Below are 21,261 nucleotides of genomic sequence, written 5' to 3' on the forward strand. Positions count from 1 at the left end.
CAAAGTCGTAGAAAAACTAAACAACAACAGTACAACCCTACATTTTAAAGAAAGTGAACTGTATTAAATTTCCTTTAGGCTTTTTTTTTTTTTTAAATTTGAATTTCCAAGTCTAAGCATTTCGTCCTTGACTCTTCCAATATTCTACTGCATAAATATTAATTTTTGCCCATATTTTCAATACATTTAAGGCATTTTATCAAATTAGCTCTTGTTTTTGTGAAGACTGGTAATTGGACTGGACCTATCTACTTCTTATACCCTCTTATCTTTTCCCACCTATGTTTGAATATTTTGTCAGCCTTGTGTCTGTAAATTTACATGAATTACCACAGAATTCAGCAGGAATTTGTCAACTTCATTTGGACTTGTTTTAAAACAGACATTTTGACTTTTCCCAATTTAATGGATTGCACAGCAGTGTGGATATAATTCAGAATAGAATAAAACTGAGGCTTAATACCCTGCTCAGGTATAGCATTTCTTGTTCATTCCCTCTCTCTCTCTATATAAGGTCAAATTGTAGGTTATATATACTTACTAAGATCAACTTTCAGTTTAGCTCCACTTACTCTTTAATTTTTTCCAGTGTGATCAGTAGCTGACCTCTCAAAAAGATAAACCAGAAGTATGTTCAGAAGAAAGCATGTAAAGGACAAATTGAGCCACATCCAATTATACAACCTTATTTTTACCAGAACACGATTTGAATATATGATGACTATAGGATAAGTTTATGGACAGAACACACCATCACGCATCTGCATCCCCACCCTTGAATTTAATATCACATTTTGTTCTGCAGGCTTATTCATGACCGTTTTCTCCAGAAAATAACACTGTGTACTTACAAGATAGCACTGCCAATCTTGTTCCAGAAGCAAAGAGAACCCTTCTTCCTGCATCATACACCCAGTGCAATGCACTCTGTCAAAATCTCTCTTTGCACAGACACCATCATTCCCTCTACAAATCCCATTATTTATCAACAGACAGGGAGTAAAGATGTCAAACTGTTTCTGCATACTTAGGCTCCAGATCCATTTTTATTGCCATCTCATTAAAAAGTACTCAAGCTAAAAGTATCAGAAGGACAACAGCAAAATCATCTGGAGCCTGAGGGTAGCCAAGCACTGAAGGGCTTTGGATCTGCTTTGTTTTGTTGCCTTATAGGCTCCTGTAACGTTGTGGAGGAGTTGAGGCCCTTGGAAAAATTCTTCTGCATTCGTAGACATGTAGACCTATTGAGCTGAGTGCCCAGCTCAGTACTGAAAATGTAAATTACTGATTATTCTACATGTTACAATGCTTACCAGGTCTCAGGGTTAAAATAACCCTTCCACCAAACATCACCTTCCCCACACCAGCATTCACACAGTGGCCAAGGAGGTAGCAAACATAGCAGCTGTTCTGATGAGGTCAACATGATGGTTATCCTGAAATGTGAAGTGTCAGAGCTGGCAATGAATTTATCCAGAGAGATGAGCAGAACCTGGATCTGCAGCAAGCCCTCTGGAAGCAGCATCAAGGAGTACTGAGGAACCTATATCATCTCCAAAGAATTCAAGTGATTTCGGATCATTGGAAAATGAAGTTTAAAATACACAGACACCTAAAACTTCAGACATCACAAGAAAAGGAAAACACAACAACTCAATTTTAGAAAGCTTATTCACTGCTTAACAGAAAGTACCCCAGAATTTTTCAGACATAGAAGCTGAAAGGCACATAGCTTTGCAGGACACATTCTGAAAACGCCACCCTTACTGCACCACTACAGCTCCAAAATCTGCTTGAGCTTCAACAGGACCAGGTTTCCAAATTTATCTGGAATGCCATTATCTCCACCACATGCTGCTAAGTTTAGATTAAAGGGAGAAGTCTTTTTCTGTTAACTTAGACACTATGAAATACTGCAGAGGAGACCAAGGCCATGGTAGACATGCCTGTGGTCATTTTCTAAGAGCTTCTGGAGATTTTCACAGTTCAACTCATAAGTTTATCTCCACTAAACAAAAAGTATGGAGAGAAAAAATCACCCAAATTCTGTTTTCCAGTGTACTTGGCTACTTACAGGCTACAACTGAAAGCAAAGTTTCCTTTTCAAATGTGACTCTGTCTGCAATATACACACTCTAACATAATTCATTACAAAAATACTTCTGTCAGCCTTGTGCACGGCCTTGTGCAATAAGCTGTTGCAAAGCTCTGTCACAACATGCTCAAAAACAGTGTAATTACCTGGAACACAGTGGAATCTGTTCCCCGAACAATGTTTCAGATACACTTGTTCATCCTGGTGGGGCTTCTTTGAGAATACCATCCATTCGCTGACTCTGGTTTTCAATCACAGTCCCAAAAGAGCTTGGACACAAAGTGCTGTTATGCCAAACAAAATGTAGTGTTCTTGCCATCTTTTTGATTTAGCAATAGAACAAGCATTCTGTGAGGGCTTAGATTGCTTTTCTTTCCTGTGTTATTGCTAAAGCAAAGCCACAGGACGTGACTGTGAGATGAGATCGTACCATTAACTCACCTAATTGGCAAGATGGTGGCTTTAGATGCAGAGCCAAGGGTGAATTTGAGAGTGCTGTCACAACAGCATGGCAACTGACAGAAACTTGAAGGGTTCAGCTGCCAGCAGGTGAAACCAGCACTGGGGATGTACTGGTAGCCTCCTTGCTTACACCCTGGGCAAGTAGAATGCTCACATTCAGGTGGAAACAGTCTGCCTTTCTGAAGGCTGGATTGACAGTGGACTTGCTTGGCTTTATTGGAAGTCCTCCTCCCACTTATGGCTGTCTGCTCACCCACATAAGGTGGCCTTTATCACTGTCCATACTTCTTTAGGCTGAAAGCAACTGTGGTGTACTTTTCACTCCAGTTATACTCAGAAAAAGTCTACGTACTGAGAGCTATCTAGTTTAACTAACAGGAAAGAGTTGCACCAAGCAAATTCTGGGCCTTGCCTGAGATACCTGAAAGGAAAAAAGTAAGAAAGAGAACCAAAACCCAATTTTGCATCCCCCACCACCTTTCATAGCCACATACAGGCATTGGGCATAAGTTGATCTACCTGTTCCTCTGCCTTCTTTCCTGCTTGCTCACAGACTATCAGCAACCAGGAGAGCGATGTTCAAAGCATCTTTCTCTCAACAGCATAAGTCCACCTCATAGAAACATTTTTAAGGACAAGACCACATTTCAGTGGTGATCTCTAACTTGGGTAGGGATCTCACGCAAGGTCATATTTCCAGAGAGTCCTCTGATGGCTACAACATCTACATAAAATGAAATAGCACCTATTTTTTCCTCTACCTCTGTAAGGTGATATGGATGCCACAGAGATATCTACAGTGGATACATAAGCAATATGACAAAGGAGACACAGAAAAACTGAACACTCACTTGGCTGGACGGACAGCCTGGTCCCCGAACCAAAGGTCACTGTGCCATATGCAGAACTATAATCACACAGCATTTCCTCCCACAACAAAAAGCTCATCCAACATCTTGAGAAGCAGCCTGAGCCCTCAAGGCTAAGCCCAACAAATGCCAAAGCCAGGAAGGGCAGAACACATCCATCTATGCTCAGAGTGAAGGGAGAAGCAGAAACAAGCATGTAATGAAGTTTAAGTGCCATAACATGTTGCATGGGAAGCCAAGGAAGTGGAAGGCAGCTGAACTTACTGGGCAGAACCTGAAGTTGTGTCCCCTGTCCAAGGGTGAGCTTGCCATAGTTCCCACAGTGGTTTTCACCTTCACAAGAACACAAGCCCTTCTACATCCTTTGTGAGAAAGGCAACCCCATGTCCTTGAGAACCCAAGCCTGTACTTTTAGAATCACAGAATTGTTACAGTTCGAAAAGACCACTAAGATCATCTAGTCCAACTATTAACCCATTGCCATCATGCCCACTAAACCATGTCCCAAAGTGCTACATTTCCACATTTCTTGAACACCTCCACTTCTTGAGCAACCTATTCCAATGCATCACTACTCTTTCTGAGTGGATTTTTTCATATTATCCAACCTGAACCTCTCCTGGCACAACATGAGGCCATTTCCTCTAGACCCCTACCACTGGTTACATGGGAGAAGAGGCCAACCCTCACCTCGCCACAACCTCCTTCCTCAGGTCTCCCTGAGCCTCCTCTTCTCCAGACTAAACAATCCCAGCTCCCTCAGCCACTCCTCATCAGACTTGTACTCCAGGCTCCTCAACAGTTTCTTGCCCTTCTCTGGGCATGTTCCAGGGCCTTGATGTCTTTCTTCTAATAAGGGGCCAACAACAACAACATTCAAAGCACAGCCTCACCAGTGCTGGGTATGAAGGGAAGATGATTTCCCAGCTCCTGCTGGCTACAGTGCTTCTGATACAAGTCATGATGCCATTGCCTTCATGACCACTTGGGCACACTACTGGTTCATGTTATGTTTTAACACCTCCAGATCCTTCACCTCCAGATCCTTTCTGCAGTTTTCAGTCACTCTGTCCCAAGCGTGCAGTGATGTATGCAGTTGTTGCGAACAAAACGCAGGACCCAGCACTTGGTCACGTTGAACATCGTACAAATGGCCTCAGCCCATTGATCCAGCCTGTTCAGACCCTTTTGTAGAGACTTCCTACCCCGAGGCAGAAAAACTCCCCCCAAACTTTGTGCCATCTGGAAACTTACTGAGGGTGCATTCAATCCCCTGGTCCATATCATCAGTGAAGATAATAAACAGGAAGAGCTCCAGTACCGATGTCTGGGGAGCACTACCTACTGCAGCCTAGATTTAATTTGATTCACCACCATTTTCTGGGCCAGGCCATACAGACAGATTTTTACCAATTAAAAAGAAGCCCTAAATTACATTGGTTTGCAAAAAAAGGAAAAGCCATAGGGAAAGAAAGCACCTGGTAGTCTCATAGGCTGCAAAGTGCCAGAGTGGACTCAGTGCTTGTACTCACAGAGCTTTACAGTCAGCAATGTTCCTTCACCAAATGTCATCTTTCCACCGGCTGCATTATACCCACAGTGTTTCCTGCTGCCTCAAGAACCCAAGTCTTGGCTCACGTCCACTCTAATTCATACCTTTAATTAACCACCTCTGACCATCCTTTGTAAATAGACTCTCCTATGTCCAGAGAGAAAATTCTGCTCTGTCACCCCTTCTTCCCACATCACCCTGCAGCTCCTTTGCCATAACCAGACAGAAGACGAAGGATTGTGCATGCTGTCCATAATGTGCATACTAACATTAATGTCTTAGATATTTGTGCATTGTCATGCAAGGCTACAAAATACCACCAACAGTACTCACGAGGCTTTACACAAAGCTTTGTTCCAGCTCCAAAGGTCTGCCTGCTCAAGCCATCACTCACAGCAACACAAGCCCTTACGTAAACGCTCTCCTCCCCCTATAATAAGGAAGCCCTTAGTGTGGGTGGCTGACCCCCACCCCAGCAAGATTTCCCCTCATATTCCCTATTCATCCATACTATCCCCTAGGTTGCCATCACAGTGGTAAATTCCTCATACGTTTCAGAAAATCAGTGTCACAGAGCACTCTCCATGTCCAAAGGTGACCCAGTCCTAAAAGCATGTTGACCTCCAGTTCAGCTCTACTCCCATCACCACAATAATTGCAGCAGTGAGGGCATTCTCAGAGCCTGTAATGGCAGGCAAAAGCTTTCAGCTCAGCAAATGTGAAATCAAAAGGTGGAACAACAAACTACATCTATGGGAAGAAGCACGTATGGAAGACCTTTGGGAGCTGCATGCTCACGTGATGGAACTGAGAGTCTGGTCCCTGAGGTTGGAGTCATAGTTAGAATAATGCAGCATTTCCTACCCTAACAGAAAGACCCTCCTCCCCCCAGGCATCTGGGAAGCAACACACATCTCCATTGACTGTGCACACTCATGATAAAACAGACACTGATTGATGTCTTGAGAAAAAGAGGTGAAGTTGAGAAAGAGGAATGCAGATGACCGGAGCACTGGAAAGGCCAAGGGCATTCTACTCTGAGACCTGCATCAGTGTTTCCATCAGAACCATTTCCCCTGGACATACTGCTCACAGTGTGTCTGCCCATGCACGCAGTCTATCACCTCTGACCTTCCATCGTAAATATCTTCCCCTTTCTAAAGTGGTAAAATTGTGCTCAATTGCTATTTCTTCCCAATCCACCCTCCAGCTTGTTTGCTATAACCAGTCAGAAGACAAAAAATTCTGCATGCTGACATGCAGAAAAAATCCCCACATGTACAAAATAACACTATTGTTCTGGATATTTCTGGATTACCATGTAAGGATGTAAAATACCACCAGCAGTACTCACAGGGCTTTACACAAAGCTTTGTTCCAGCTCCAAAGATGAAGCTGCCCCAGCCAACACTCACAGCAACACAAGACTTTGTACAAACACTCTCTTGTCTGCATAACAAAGCAGCCCTTGGTGTGGCAGACTGAGCCTAACCCTGTAAGACTCGGGTGACCCTTTCCCTAAAACATTGAGACCTACAGTTCAGCACTGCTCCCACCACACTGAAACACATTAACTGCAGCAGTGAGAGCATTCTTAGTAATGGCAGAAGAGGGATTTTAGCCCTGTCATGTTGTAAGTCCAAAGGTGAAACACAAAATGACATCTATTGGAAATGGTACTTTTGGAAGATCTATGGAAGCAGTGTACTCACAGGATTTCACAGAGAGTCTGGTCCCTGTGCCAAAGGTCAGCCCTTTGACACCATATCCTGTATTCACACAGAATTGCTTTCCTTAACAAAAAGCCCATGCAGTCACTTGAGAACCAACACTAGTCCCCAGGGATTAGTCTGACCATGCTAAGTCAAGGTGGGGCAGCAGAAGGATGAGGAGGGTCCTTCTCATCCCAAAGCAAGAGTGGAAGTTACCATGCTGGTTGTAAGGGATGAGGCTGGGCTGAAACTGAGGGGCACTTCCAAACATTCTCCTCCTTCTCCTGACCTCAAAGTCCATCCAAACTGTCCTCTATGTTGCCATGACAAAGGCAAATCCCTGACAAGATGTGAGAATAACAGTGTGACAGCGGAGGACTGTCCAAGTACAGGAGAGATTATTTCCCAAAAGCATTTAGACCCCAGTTCAGCTCTGCTCACAACACGTTTTTTATTTCTTCAGTGAGGATATTATCAGAACCTACTATGGCAGATGAGGAAGTTTCAGCTACAAAAATTTAAGTTCAAAAGGAGGAACTCAAACCTACATCTGTCACAAAAAACAGCTTGAAAGACCTATGGAAACTGCACTGCACTCACGCGGATGGACAACGAGTCTGGTCCCTGAGCCAAAGACCAGCTGGTAGTCATAGCCAGAATCACACAGCATTTCTTTCCCTAACAAAAAGCCCTCACAGCAGCTTTAAAGGCAGCACCTGTCCCCGTTCAATGGTGACATTCCGAGTAAAACAGGCACAGATCGACGTGTAGATGAAGAGGAGGTGAAGTTGAGAAAGAGGAACTGCTCTTGTTCGGAAGAGAACTTTGCTTCAGATCATTCAAGAGCAGCAAGTCCTGCTCGGGATGTTCCTGTTGAGAAGAACGCTCTTATCTCCACCTGTCGCGCCGACCTTCCTTCGTAACACAGCACAAATCAAGAAAAAATTAAGCACTTCTGAACTTCAGTGCAGCTCATGGCTGCAGCAGTGATGGATTCTCAGTGCCTGCAATGGCCGATGAGGGATTTTTGCCCTGTCATGTTAAAATCCAAAAGTGAAACACAAAATTACATCTATTGGGAATGGCACCTTTGGAAGACCTCTGGAAGCAGTGTACTTACATGGTTGAACAGAGAGTCTTGTCCCAGAGCCAAATGTAAGGTCAACATAGCTGGATCCTATATTAACACAGCATTGCCTTCCTTAACAGAAAGTCCATGCAGTCACTTGAGAACAAACACTGGTCCCCAAGGGTTAGTCTGACCATGCCAGGGCTTGGAGGGGCAGCAAAAGGGTGAGCAGAGACCTCCTCATCCCAAAGCAAGAGTGGAAGTTACCATGCTGGTTGTACGGGATAAGGCTGGAGCTGTAATGTTGGGGCACCCAACACTTTCTTCCCCTCCTCCTCTCATCACCACCCATCCATGCTGTCCCAGGGACTGCCATCACAAAGGCAAATCCCTGACAAGATGTGGGAATGCCAGTGTGACACAGCTCAGACCCAAGAGCACTTGAATACCCTTTCCCAAAAGCATTCAGACCTCCAATTCAGCTCTGCTCACAACACACACTTATTTTCTGCAGCAAGGGCATTCTCACAGCCTGCAATGGCAGAGAAGGGTTCCAGCTCACAAAGCTGTAATAAAAGGATTAACACTGCAATACATCTCCTGCAAAAAGCACCTATGGAAGACTTTTTGAAAAAGCACACTCACGTGGTTGAACAGAAAGTCTGGTCCCTGAGCCAAAGTTCAGCTTGCCTGTGTTGGAGTTAGAATCACACAGTATTTCCTTTCCAAACAAAAAGCCCACACAGGCATTTGAGAGGCAGCACCTGTCCCCATTCTGTGGTGCACTCTCGAGACAATCCAGGCACTGATCCATGACTTCAGGAGGAACAGTTTAAGTTGAGAAGGTATCAAGGATTCATAGAATCATAGAATGGCTTGGGCTGGAAGGGACCTCAAGGACCATCACGCTCCAAACACCCTGCAGCAGGCAGGACCACCAACACCCATATCTAATACCAGACCTAGCAGCCCAGGGCTCCATCCAACCTGGCGTTGGGTGCAGGGATGGAGCATCCAGAACCTCTCTGGGCAGCCTGTTCCAGCACCTCACCGCTCTCTTAGTAAATAACTTCCCCCTGATATTTAAACTAAATTGTAGCTCAGCTTTGGAAAGGCCAAGGATGTTCCACGCTCAGACCTGGATCAGCGTTACAATCAGACCATTTCCCCTGGACGTACTGCTCACAGTGTGTGTCTTACCACCAGCAGCACGCCCAACGCACACACGTGCATGAGCAAAGGCACACACAGGCTCCATCCCTGTGGAGAGCAGTTTCCAAAGCAGTACAGCTGGATTTACCAAAGGAGGGAACGCAAACTTCCTATCCTGTCTCTTTCAAGGTTGCTTTCTACCTACCAGGACTCACTGCCAGTCGTGTCCCACCTCCAAAGGTCACCTTCCTGCTGGATGCTGAACTCACACCCTGACACACCCAATGACAAATACTACAGACAACCCTACACTCCTGAAACAGAACCGGGTTGCTCAGAAAAGTGCAGAGGGACAGCAGATGTTTCCCTTGCCCTCTGCCACTGACTCCAAATTAGCATGCCTTTCTGGTCATGCTCTTTGGACCATTCCACACAGGAACCATCCTGGAACACGCCCCAAGTGGGAAACCAATCCAGTGCTCAGGCAGCAGGGTAAGGAAACAGCCACCACCCGTGTGGGCACTCACAGAGAGCTCTGTGCCATGCCCAGAGATCGCTCTCCTGTTCCTCTGCCCACACTTCAGCCAGCACTGCAGAGGCTTTACAGCTGCACAGCAACAAGCACAAGCAGCAGCGGGCAGCTCCGAGCACACAGTGTGACCTTGCTAATGCAGTGCTAGTAACTTCACGGGGACCTTCTGGGAGCACACAAATGTTCCCTTGGGACAGGCTGAACTTCACCTTAATGACCGCCTGCCCCAGCTCAGCAGTCCAGTTCAACATGTGCAGGTAACTAAGAGGTACTCACTGGGTTTCACAGAAAGTCTGCTGCCCTGCCCAAAGCTGAGCTTGCCAGCAAAACCAGAGCCTCCATATTGCCACAGTCACAGCCTGCTTTACAGAAACCTCCCAGAAAGGAAACAACTGCCCTCAGAAAGATTGACATTTATAAGTCGTGACAGATCATGAACCAACACTGCCCTTATCCAGGAGATATTTGCAGTGGTGCTCATTCAGGAGTGGCAAGTTCTGCCTGGTACAGTCCTGTGGAGAAGAATGGTCTTCTCTCAATCCACAGTGCTGACCTGCCTTGTAAACAATCTTATTCCCAGAGGCAATTTAAAATTCTGCTGTCTCCCCTTCTTCCCACACCGCACTGCATCTCTGTTGCCATAACTGTACAGAAGATAGGACTATACACGCTCTTAGAAAGCTCTTCCATAATGAATGATTATTGCCCTGGGTATATCTGCATTCTCATGCAAGGATGCAAAATACCACCAGCAGTACTCACAGGGCTTTACACAAAGCTTTGTTCCAGCTCCAAAGCTGTAGCTGCCCCAGCCAACACTCACAGCAACACAAGTCCTTGCACAAACACTCTCCTGTCCCCATATCAAGGCAGCCCTGAGTGTGGCTGGCTGAGCCCAATCCTCACCACACTTGCACGACCCTTACCCTGACGCATGAAAACCTCCAATTCAGCTCTGCTCCCACCACCATTGGAAGACCAATGGAAGCAGTGTACTCACAGGGTTGCACAGAAAGTCTGGTCCCTGTGCCAAAGGTCAGCTCTCTGACAGCAGATCCTATATTCACACAGCATTGCATTCCTTAACAGAAAGCCCATGCAGTCACTTGAGAACACAGGTGACCCTTTAACAAAAGCATTCAGACATGCAGCTCAGCTCTGCTCAGAACTCATCCTTAACTGAAGCACTGTGGGCATTACTGGAGACTTCCATGGCAGAGATGGATTTTTAGCTTGGAAAATTTAAGATCAAAAGAAGGAACACAAACCTACATCTATGGCAGGGAGCCCCTGTGGAAGAACCTATGGAACCTGCATTGCACTCACATGGCTGGACAGTGAGTCTGGTCCCTGAGCCAAAGGTCAGCTGGTAGCCATAGCCAGAATCACACAGCATTTCCTTCCCTAACAAAAAGGCCCCTCAGGCACCTGGGAAGCAGCACCTGTCCCATTCTGTGGGCACATTCCTGTTAATACAGGCACAGGTGGACGTGTTGAGAAAGAGATGGCTTCATATCAGAACAACAACAAGCACAAGCAGCAGCAGAGAGCTCTGAGCAGATATTGTGGTCTCGGGAATGCACTTCTCGTGGCTTCCCAGGGACCTTCTGGGAGCACACAAATGTTCCCTTGGGACAGGCTGAACTTCACCTTAATGACCGCCTGCCCCACCTCAGCAGTTCAGTTTCACATGTGCAGGTAACTAAGAGGTACTCACTGGGTTTCACAGAAAGTCTGCTGCCCTGCCCAAAGCTGATCTTGCCAGTACCAGAGCTTCCATATTGCCACAGTCACAGCCTGCTTTACAGAAACCTCTCAGCTCAGAGAGAAGAAACACTGTCACCCTCAGAGGAGGCTGACATTTATAGGCTGTGATGGAGCATGAACTATATGATACAGGACAAAGGTGGCCACTGATGAGTCATCTCCAGTATCCTCTCTCACACACCAGTCCTGAAAAGTAGTGGCTCTGCCACCAACACTGCCTTTATCCAGGAGATATTTGCCCTTGTGATTATTCAGCAGTGGCAAGTTCTGCCTGGGACATTCCTGAGGAGAAGAATGGTCTTCTCTCAATCCACAGCTCTGACGTGCCTTTGAAAACAGTCTTATTCCCAGACACAATTTAAAATTCTGTTCTGTTTCCCCTTCTTCCCATACCACCCTGCATCTCTTTTGGCATAACGAGACAAAAGTGAAAGGTTCGTGCATGCCTAATGAAAGCTTTTCCGTAATATGCATACTGTCATTCGTGTCCTGGGTCTTTCTGGATTTCCATGCAAGGATGCAAAATACCACCAGCAGTACTCAGAGGGCTTTACACAAAGCTTTGTTTCAGCTCCAAACGTGAAGCTGCCCCAGCTAACGCTCACTGCAACACAAGCCCTTGCTCAAACACTCTCCTGTCCCCATATCAAGGCAGCCCTGAGTGTGGCTGGCAGAGCCTGATCCTCACAACGCTTGCATGATCCTTTCCCTAACGCATTGAGTCCTCCAATTCAGCTCTGCTCCCACCACACAGACACACATTAACTGCAGCAATGAGGGTATTCTTGGTGCCTGCAGTGGCAGAGAACGATTTCAGCTCTGCAAGTCTCAAATGCAGGAACACAAAATTAAAACTACTGGAAGAGGCACATATGGAAAAGCTATGGAAGCTGTGTACTCACATGGTTGGACGGAGAGTCTGGTCCCTGAGCCAAATTTAACGCCAGCATAGCTGGATCCTGTATTCACACAGCACTGCTTTCCTTAACAAAAAACCCAACCAGACACTTGAGAACAAACACTGGTCCCCACGGCTTAGTCTCACCATGCTAAGTCAAGGAGAATCTGCAGAAGGGTGAGGAGGATCCTTCTCATCCCAAAGCAAGAGTGGGAGTTACCATGCTGGTTGTATGGGATGAGGCTTGAGCTGTAACTGAGGTGCACCCCCAAACTTTCTTCTCCTCACATCACAGCCATTCCATGCTGTCCCAGACGCTGTCATCACATAGGCAAATCCCTGACCAGATGTGAGTACACCAGTGTGACACAGCAGAGATCGGGAGTACAGATGACCCTATCCCAAATGCATTCCCTCCTACAGCTCAGCTCTGCTCCCAGCACATCCTTAATTTTGGCAGTGAGGGCATTCTCGATGCCTGGGGTGGCTGGGATGCCTTTCGGCTCAACAAACGTGAAATCAAAAAGTGGAAAATGAAACTACATCAGTTTGGAGAAGCACCTATAGAAGACTTTTGGAAGATGCACACTCACATGGTTGTACAGAAAGTCTGGTCCCTGTGCCAAAGGTCAGCTCTCTGAAACCAGATCCTGTATTCACACAGGAAACAAAAAGCCTATCCAGACACTCAAGAACCAACACTGGTCCCCAGGGATCAGTCTGACCATGCCAGGTCATGGAGGGGCAGCAGAAGGATGAGGAGGGTCCTTCTCATCCCAAAGCAAGACTGGAGGTTATCAGACTGCTTGCATGGGGTGAGGTTGGGCTGAAGCTGCGGGGAATGCCAAACATTCTCCTCTTTCTCCTGTCCCCACAGCCCATCCAAAGTGTCCTCTATGCTGCCACCACAAACGCAACTCCCTGATGAGTTATGAGAATACCAGTGTGAGTGCAGAGAACTGTCTGAGAACACCAGAGACCCTTTCCCAAAAGCATTCAGACTTCCAGTTCTGCTCTGCACTCAACACATCCTTCACTTCCACAGCATGGGCACCGTCAGGGTCTTCAACGGCAGATTAGAAACTCGAGCAGTGCAATTTTGAGATGGAAAAGAGGAACAGAGCACAAGATCTATTGCTAGGAGCCCCTGTGGAAGACCTACGGAAACTGCATTGCACTCACCTGGTTGGACAACGAGTCTGGTCCCTGAGCCAAAGCTCGGCTTGGAGGCATAGTTAGAATCACACAGCATTTCCTGCCCTAACAAAAAGGCCCCTCAGGCACCCAGGAAGCAGCACCTGTCCCCATTCTGTGGTGCACACTCCCGATAATACAGGCACAGATCAACATCTTGAGGTAGAGAAGGCTTTCCAGCTGCACAACAACAAGCAGAAGCAGCAGCGGGGAGCTCTGAGCACACAGCATGACCTCAGGTTTGCCAGAGCTTGTGGCTTCACAGGGACCTTCTAGGAGCACACAAATGTTCCCTTGGGACAGGCTGAACTTCACCTTAATGACTGCCTGCCCCACCTCAGCAGTTCAGTTCAACATGTGCAGGTAACTAAGAGGTACTCACTGGGTTTCACAGAAAGTCTGCTGCCCTGCCCAAAGCTGAGCTTGCCAGCAAAACCAGAGCCTCCATATTGCCACAGTCACAGCCTGCTTTACAGAAACCTCTCAGCTCGGAGAGAAAAGAAGCAGTCATCCTCAGAAGAGGCTGACATTTATAACTCATCATGGGGCATGGAATAAATGATGAAAGACAAAGCAGATCATTCCTATGAAATCTGCAAAGCCCTTTATCACAAGCTGTTCCCCAAAAATAGTGGCTCCACCACCAACACTGCCCTTATCTAGCAGATATTTGCCCTTGTGATTATTCAGGAGTGGCAAGTTCTGCCTGGGACATTCCTGTGGAGAATCTTCTCTCAGTCCACAGCACTGAGCTTGCTTTGCAGATAGCCTTCTCTGCTCAAATACAAAATTCTGCTCTGTCTCCCTTTGTTCCCACGCCACACTGCAGCTCCTTTTCCATAAGCAGACAGCAGGCACAGGATCACGCATGCTCACAGAAAGCCTGTCCTAAATGAACGTGCTAACATTGTTGCCTTGGGTATTCCTGGATCAACCTGCAAGGCTGGAAAACAGGACCAATGCTACTCACACGGCACTACATGTAGTTTTGTTCCAGCTCCAAAGGACAGCCTGCTCACGCCATCACTCACAGCAACACAAGCCCTTACGCAAACATGCTCCTCACTCCATAACACACAGCCCTTAGCGTGGCTGGCCAAACCCCTTCCCAAAAAACACTCAGGTGATCTGTTCCAAAAGCTTTAATCTGCAGTTCAGCTCTGCTTCCACCACCACGCACAACCACCATAACTGCAGCAGCAAGGACATGCTGGGAGTCTGCAATGGCAGAGAAGAAATTTCAGCTCTGCAAGTCGGAAATACGTATGGGAACATAAAATTACGTCTATTGGAAAAAGCACCTATGGAAAACCTATGGAAACCACGCACTCACGGGGCTGAACTGAGAGTCTGGTCCCCGTGCCAAATGTCAGCTTCGTGTAGCTGGATTCTGTATTCACACAGCATTGCTTTCCTTAACAAAAAGCCCATCCAGTCACTTGAGAACTAACAGTGCTTCCCAAGGCTCAGTCTGACCATGGTAAGTCATGGAGAGGCAGCAGAAGGGTAAGAGGGTCCTCCTCATCCCTAAGCAAGAGTGGAAGTTATCAGGCATGCAGTATGGGGTGAGGCTGGAGCTGTACCTGAGGGGCACCCCCAGACTTTCTTCTCTTCTCATCACCACCCACCCATGCTGTCCCAGAGGCTGCCATCTCAAGGGCAAATCCCCGACCAGATGTGAGAATACCAGCGTGACACAGCACGGATTGAGAGCACTGATGACCCTTTCCCAAAGGTACTCAGACCTCCAGTTCAGCTCTGCTCACAACACACCCTTCATTTCTCACAGCCTGCAATGGGTTTCAGCTCTGCCTGGGTGAAATCAAAAAGTGGAACACTAAAGTAGTTCTACTTCACTGAGCACATACGGAAGAGCTGTGGGAGCAGAACACTCACATGGCTGAACAGAAAGTCTGGTCCCTGAGCCAAAGGTCAGCTTGCTGGAGCCATAGCCAGAATCACACAGCATTTCCTTCCCTAACAAAAAGCCCACACAGGCACTTGAGTGGCAGCACTCCTTCCAACTCTGTGCTGCACTCGCCAAACAAATCAGTCACGGATTGATGAGTTGTGGAAGAATAGTTTAAGTTGGAAAGCAGAACTCAGCTGAGCGCAGCTCTGGGAAGGCCACGGCCATTTCAGTCTCAGACCTGGATCAGTGTTACAATCAGACCATTTCACCTGGACATTCTGCTCACAGTGTGTGTCATTCTAACACCTGACTGCAGCATGCCCAACACACACAGTGCACTCAAACACACAATGAGTCCATCCCTGTGGGGAGCAGTTTCCAAGGCAGTACAGCTAGTTAATGCAATGGAGGGGAAAGCAAATTTCCTATCCTTTCTCATTCAGGGTTGCTTTCTACCTACCAGGTCTCACCGTCAGTTGTGTCCCACTTCCAAAGACCACCTTCCTGCTGGGTGCTGAACTCACACAATGGCAAATACTACAGACAACCATACACTCCAGAAACAGAACCAGGTTCCCCAGAAAAATGCAGGGGGACAGCAGATGTTTCTCAGTTTCCCTTACGCCCAGTTCCAAATTCGGATGACCTTCTGGTCATGCTCTTCTGAATTCTCCATGAAAGGAAGACCCCGGAACACACACCAAGCAGAAAATCAATCCCAATTGACTTGGGCATTTCTCATTACTCTCTAAGGATTCAAAATACCACCAGCAGTACTCACAGGGCTTTACACATAGCTTTGTTCCAGCTCCAAAGGTGATCCTGCTCTGGACATTGCTCACAGCAACAAAAGCCCTTACGCAAACGCTCTCCTCTCCCCATAACAAGAAGACCCTTTGTGTGGCTGGCCAAATGCTTTCCCAGCAATACTCAGGTAAGCCTTTCCCAAAAGCCTGCAGACCTCCAGTTCAGCTTGGCTCCCACCACCCCCAGTTTCAATTACTACAGCAGTGAGGGCATTCTCAGAACCTGCAGTGCTACAGAATTGCTTTCAGCTCTGCAAGGGTGAAATTACAAGAACACAGGTTTACATCTAATGGAAAAGGCACCTAAGGAAGACCTATGGAAGCTGCACACTCACGTGGCTGGACAGAGAGCCTGGTCCCTGAGCCAAAGGTCAGCTTGCTGTTGTAGTTATAATCACACAGCATTTCCTCCCCTAACAAAAAGCTCACCCTGGCTCTTCTGAGGCAGAACCTGTCCCCATTCCATGGTGCGCTCCCCTGACAATCCAGGTGCTGATCCACGAGTAGAGGAAGACATTTAAGTTGGGAAAGGAGGGCCCAGCTGAGCTCAGGTCAGGAAAGGCCATGGGCATTCAGGGGGCTGCCAGAGACAAGAACATTCCTGCTCTGAGCAGATAAAGGGAATGCTGGGGGACTTGGAAAGTGCTGACCTCTGCGGCAGAATGGCCAAGCAGGACAGAACTTGTACTCACTGGACTTCACAACCAGGCGCGTCCCTGTGCCCAGCACCACTTTGGAGTTTCCAGCATTCACACAGCCCTTCACCCCACAGCAAAAACCATCACGTCTCCCGCCACTGACTGCACAAAGCAACTCAAAATAGAACAGCTCCTTTCCGTCAAAACCATCTGTCGGGAGCCACGAATTTCTGTCACCATCTCAAGCCTGTTTTAGGAATGAACTAAGAGCAATCACCTCTCACAACTTTATCGCAAACCACTAGAAATTTCAACAGTTACTGCTCCTACGAGCACAGGAATCCAACATGAGTTCAGCACTCCTACCACTAGTTCTTGGGGAATCCCATCTATGGGAGGAAAGACGATTGCGTTCAAGGAAGAGCACGACTGTTCTGGCTATTCTACACCAGTGCAAAGGCCATCCACTCCCAACTTGTTAGAGAGCCATCTGAGCCAACCCAAATGTCACAAGTTGCGATGGCCACCGCTCATAAGCTTTTTCCCTAGAAGTGGTGTTTTTGGAACTTCATTTTTCTGTTCTACGTGACTAGAGGATAGAATTGAATCATTGATTCTACTTCATTGCATCTTTTCTCTAAATCAATAGCATATATTGTTCATATTTTTAAAAGAACGTAAAAAGAAAGCCCAGCAGTAAATTAGGGGTTGGTGGGTTTTTTTGTGTGTTTCTTTGCTTAAAGTTATTCAACACTGAGCAGAAAGTGGCTTAAAACTTACTTGGTTTTACTCTTAGTTTGACTCCACTTACGAAGGTGGATTTTCCTCCATAGGCACAGTATTTTTTTTCACAAGAATGGCTTCAAACAACAACAGCAAACGTACAGTCTTCCCAAGTGAGTTCCTTGAGAAATTCATCATACGTTTCCTTTGAAGATGTTCCTAATTGGCCTTTAAATTTTGACAGGCACCACCACTAACTGTACATTTTCTCCTTCATCCATACAAAGAAAAGATGCAAGAATTACTAGCAAACTGCACTTTCAACGTCAGATCAACCTTCAAATGGCCCTCCTGCACATTGCACATTCCTTCCAAGTATCTTTCCTGATTCCAATTCTCTGATCTGCCCCAAAATACACCCTGCTTATTCCATTTTGCTTCCTTTACAACCCACTAGTTTTGTCAATGAAAATGGTCATTGTAAACTTTTTGTTTATCAGCAGCAGCACAAACTTCAGCTTCTCACCTAGACAAGGTTCTGGAGAATGGAAATAAAAGGGTAATGAGGGTACCTGGAGTTCCTGAGATTTCTAGGAACATAAAGTGCTGAAGCATAGCAGTGAGGAGGGTGGGACTCCTCTCCACACATACAGAAATCTGTAACTGAGTTGTTTCTATAGAAAAAGAAACATCCAGCATGCAGACCTTTGGGATGCGTGCTCTCTGTCCTGCAGTTGACTATGGACATTAGTAGAGGCTTCCCAGTAACCCGTATTAAACTTGTTTTGAATATTTGCAAATGAAACAAAGCATTTAGCTGTCAATACGACAGAAAAGCTGAAAACTGGATGTTCTTGTAAGACTTTCCCATTAGCTCTAAACACCTATTCAGCTATATAAGATATTTTCTTCCTGACTCAAGATCAAACTTGACTTTTGATCATCCACAAAATGAGAGGACAGCAGAATTTCAAAGGCTTTCACACAGAAAGAAGAATTTGACTTTTCCATCACTTCTCACTCAGGCTGTGTTTCTACCTACCAGGTTTCACCATCAGCTGTGTTCCACTTCCAAAGATAACTTTCCAGTTGGATGTTGAAGACACAGTGATACATTCACTAACAAAAACCCCACACAACTTCTGGTCCAAAAGAACAACTTCCTGTTCCTAGTGATATCAAGAGAGAGACCATGATCACATACCTCTAGTTCTGTGTTGGGATAATTCCTTACACGTTTGCACAGAAGTGCATGAGTGGAAAATGAGGCAGAATAGCCCATCAGCACAACTCCACTGAAATTCCTTGGTTACTTTACACGTAGAGCACTTTTTGCCACAGTTAGGAAGACAGGAAAATCTCAGTCTTAAGTTAATACTGAAAAAAGGCATCTTTGTTTTAAGATGCACTAGTTTGGTGCTTCTCCCAAAGATGACTTTCCAGGTAGATCCAATTTTCCCATGGTTGAAAACACCTATGCAAAAAATTTGCCAGGAAATCTTGGGGGAGACAAGTCTGAGCATTTAGAAGCCTGAACACACTGTTAGATACAGCTTTAATGGAGTGGAATTTCCAGCAGTTATTTTGAACAACATAGCAGCTTTTAGTGCTTCTCTCATTGGGAAATCTGTATACACTCCTTCACTCTTAGTCAGTCTCAGAAGAAAAGCACATAAAGAAAGCGTCATAAAGACAGAAGCCATGATAAACTAAACGGAAGGAAAGTGCCAGAGAAAAGGATTTACATCCTATTTTTTCTTGTTTATTCAGCGGGCAGTAAGTCAGGTGAAGGATCCAAAATAGACCTAAGTCTCTGGAGCCAGTTTCACCTAACAGAAGTTATGAATTATCACCTCAAATGGATCTTACTGTAGGGTTCCTCCGACCAACATGATTTTTCCACAACACAGAGGTAATTCATGTATTTTAGCAGGTCAGTAGTGACTCTGATTAGTTTCAGTCACATCAAGGGGACAGAGAAGTTACAGGAGAGTTATTTAGAATGTGCACTTCTTCCCTATGCCCTCTTCCCTATTCATTTTATAAAATCCCTTCCCTCTGTATTTTAACGTCCTGCAAACAAACAAAAACAGCAAACTAAGTACTCTGTTCTTAGGTGATTGTACTTGTGAAAAGATACCTACTGTGCTTCACCAGCAGCCTAGTTCCTCTTCCAAAGCTGAGTCTGTCTGCGTTTCCTGAATATACACAGTCCAAATCTCCTTTACAAAAAAAAAGTCTTATGACTGCGGACTGGAGTCGTCAAAATAGAATTGTAGAATCAGTTAGGTTGGAAAAGATCAAGTCCAACCACCAACCTACCACTACTAAATTCACCACTAAGTGTCATATCCATATGTTTCTTAGTACTTTCACAGTCCTAAGTACAGACTCCACCACTTCTCTTGGCAGACCTTGAACTAAAAGTTCCAGCACACATTCATTCCTGCCCTAAAAGTAGAGGATGTGGATCCCCTTACCAGGATCATTATGGAGTACCATTTCCAAGCATCACGATTGCCAGCACTTCTCAAAATCATCTGTTCAGATCATGCACTTACTCGCTTTAACACTGAGCCTTGTTCCTCCGCCAAACTTCAGCTCATTGTAGCTGCCTCCTGCAGTCACACATCATTTAACTCCTTTGAAAATACCTTTCCTGTTCTGCAGCTGTGCATTAAGCAGGGAAACACCTTATCCGTGATGAGTTCTGGACAGAAATGGACCAAGTTGACCCCCATCTCAGACTTATTCAGCCCAGCAAAGAATGCTCATGAAAAATATTTCCATCTGCAAGCCACCTGGACAAGAAAAATAGAACTTGCCTTTACAGGCCAGTAACTAACTGTGTTTTTAATGCATTAGCATGAAGGAATGCATGTCTCAGCTCTTTATATGCATTAATTCTGCAGTCTCACATACATGTAAGAGGATGATTTTTTTACTGTAAGGTTTTTAGCAATGCAGTACTGAAGATGTCATGAACTCAGCCTCACATCTTTCTCCTTTTCCCACCTCCTCAAGACAGAAACCATTCACTGCATTTAAAATGGGATTGGATTCAAGTCAACCTATAACTGAAATCACATCAATCACACAATGTGGTGGTGCTCATTTACTATGAACAATTTGTTTTTTCCCAACACTTCTTAGATTTCACTTCTCATTACCAATATCCCTCTCCCCAATTTACACAAGCACACACTATTTTCCTCAATTTTGGAACAGCAAAATGCTTGCCACTGATTTCAGCAGAGCCATGATTCCCCAACTACTAATATAAGGCAAAATCTATCAAGAATGCTGCTTTGATCTCAAATCAGGAGTTAGGATTTATTACAACTATTTATCTGGACCCCGCACAACAGAAGATAGAAAATAGTGAATAAGATTCCTACAGGACCTGAGGTTCTTAATATAGAAACAAAATCACTCTCTACAGGCTAGCATTATGTACTAATAACTTCAGCTAGGTACAATTTTGAAAAACATTGGACATTTTTTACTGCAATTCAGAGCAAGTGAACTGTCCCTTCAAACTTTAGTTTAATGTCCTTTGTTAAATCTCATCACCTGAGCATACTCAATCCTGGCACTCTTTCATAGACCAATTTGCAGAAGAATACGTTAAGAATTGTTGTTTCTTCTGGGAAAACACACACACATTGAATAAACTCCTTGATGACACTGACAGTGTCACGATTCACTTTTAGCTTTCAGCTGCTCCCCCACTGCACTTTATCTTCACAGCCAGACAGATCTACAAATCTTAAAGACTATGAGAAGAAGCAGGTAAAAGCAATTAAGAAAGTGCTGTTAATTAGACCACGCTTATTGGCTTCACAATTGATGGTGTGCTTTGCCCAAATAGCTCAGTTCT

This window comes from Phasianus colchicus, chromosome 26 (genome assembly GCF_987193195.1).
Source record: "Phasianus colchicus chromosome 26, bPhaCol1.hap1.1, whole genome shotgun sequence".
NCBI lineage: Eukaryota > Metazoa > Chordata > Aves > Galliformes > Phasianidae > Phasianus > Phasianus colchicus.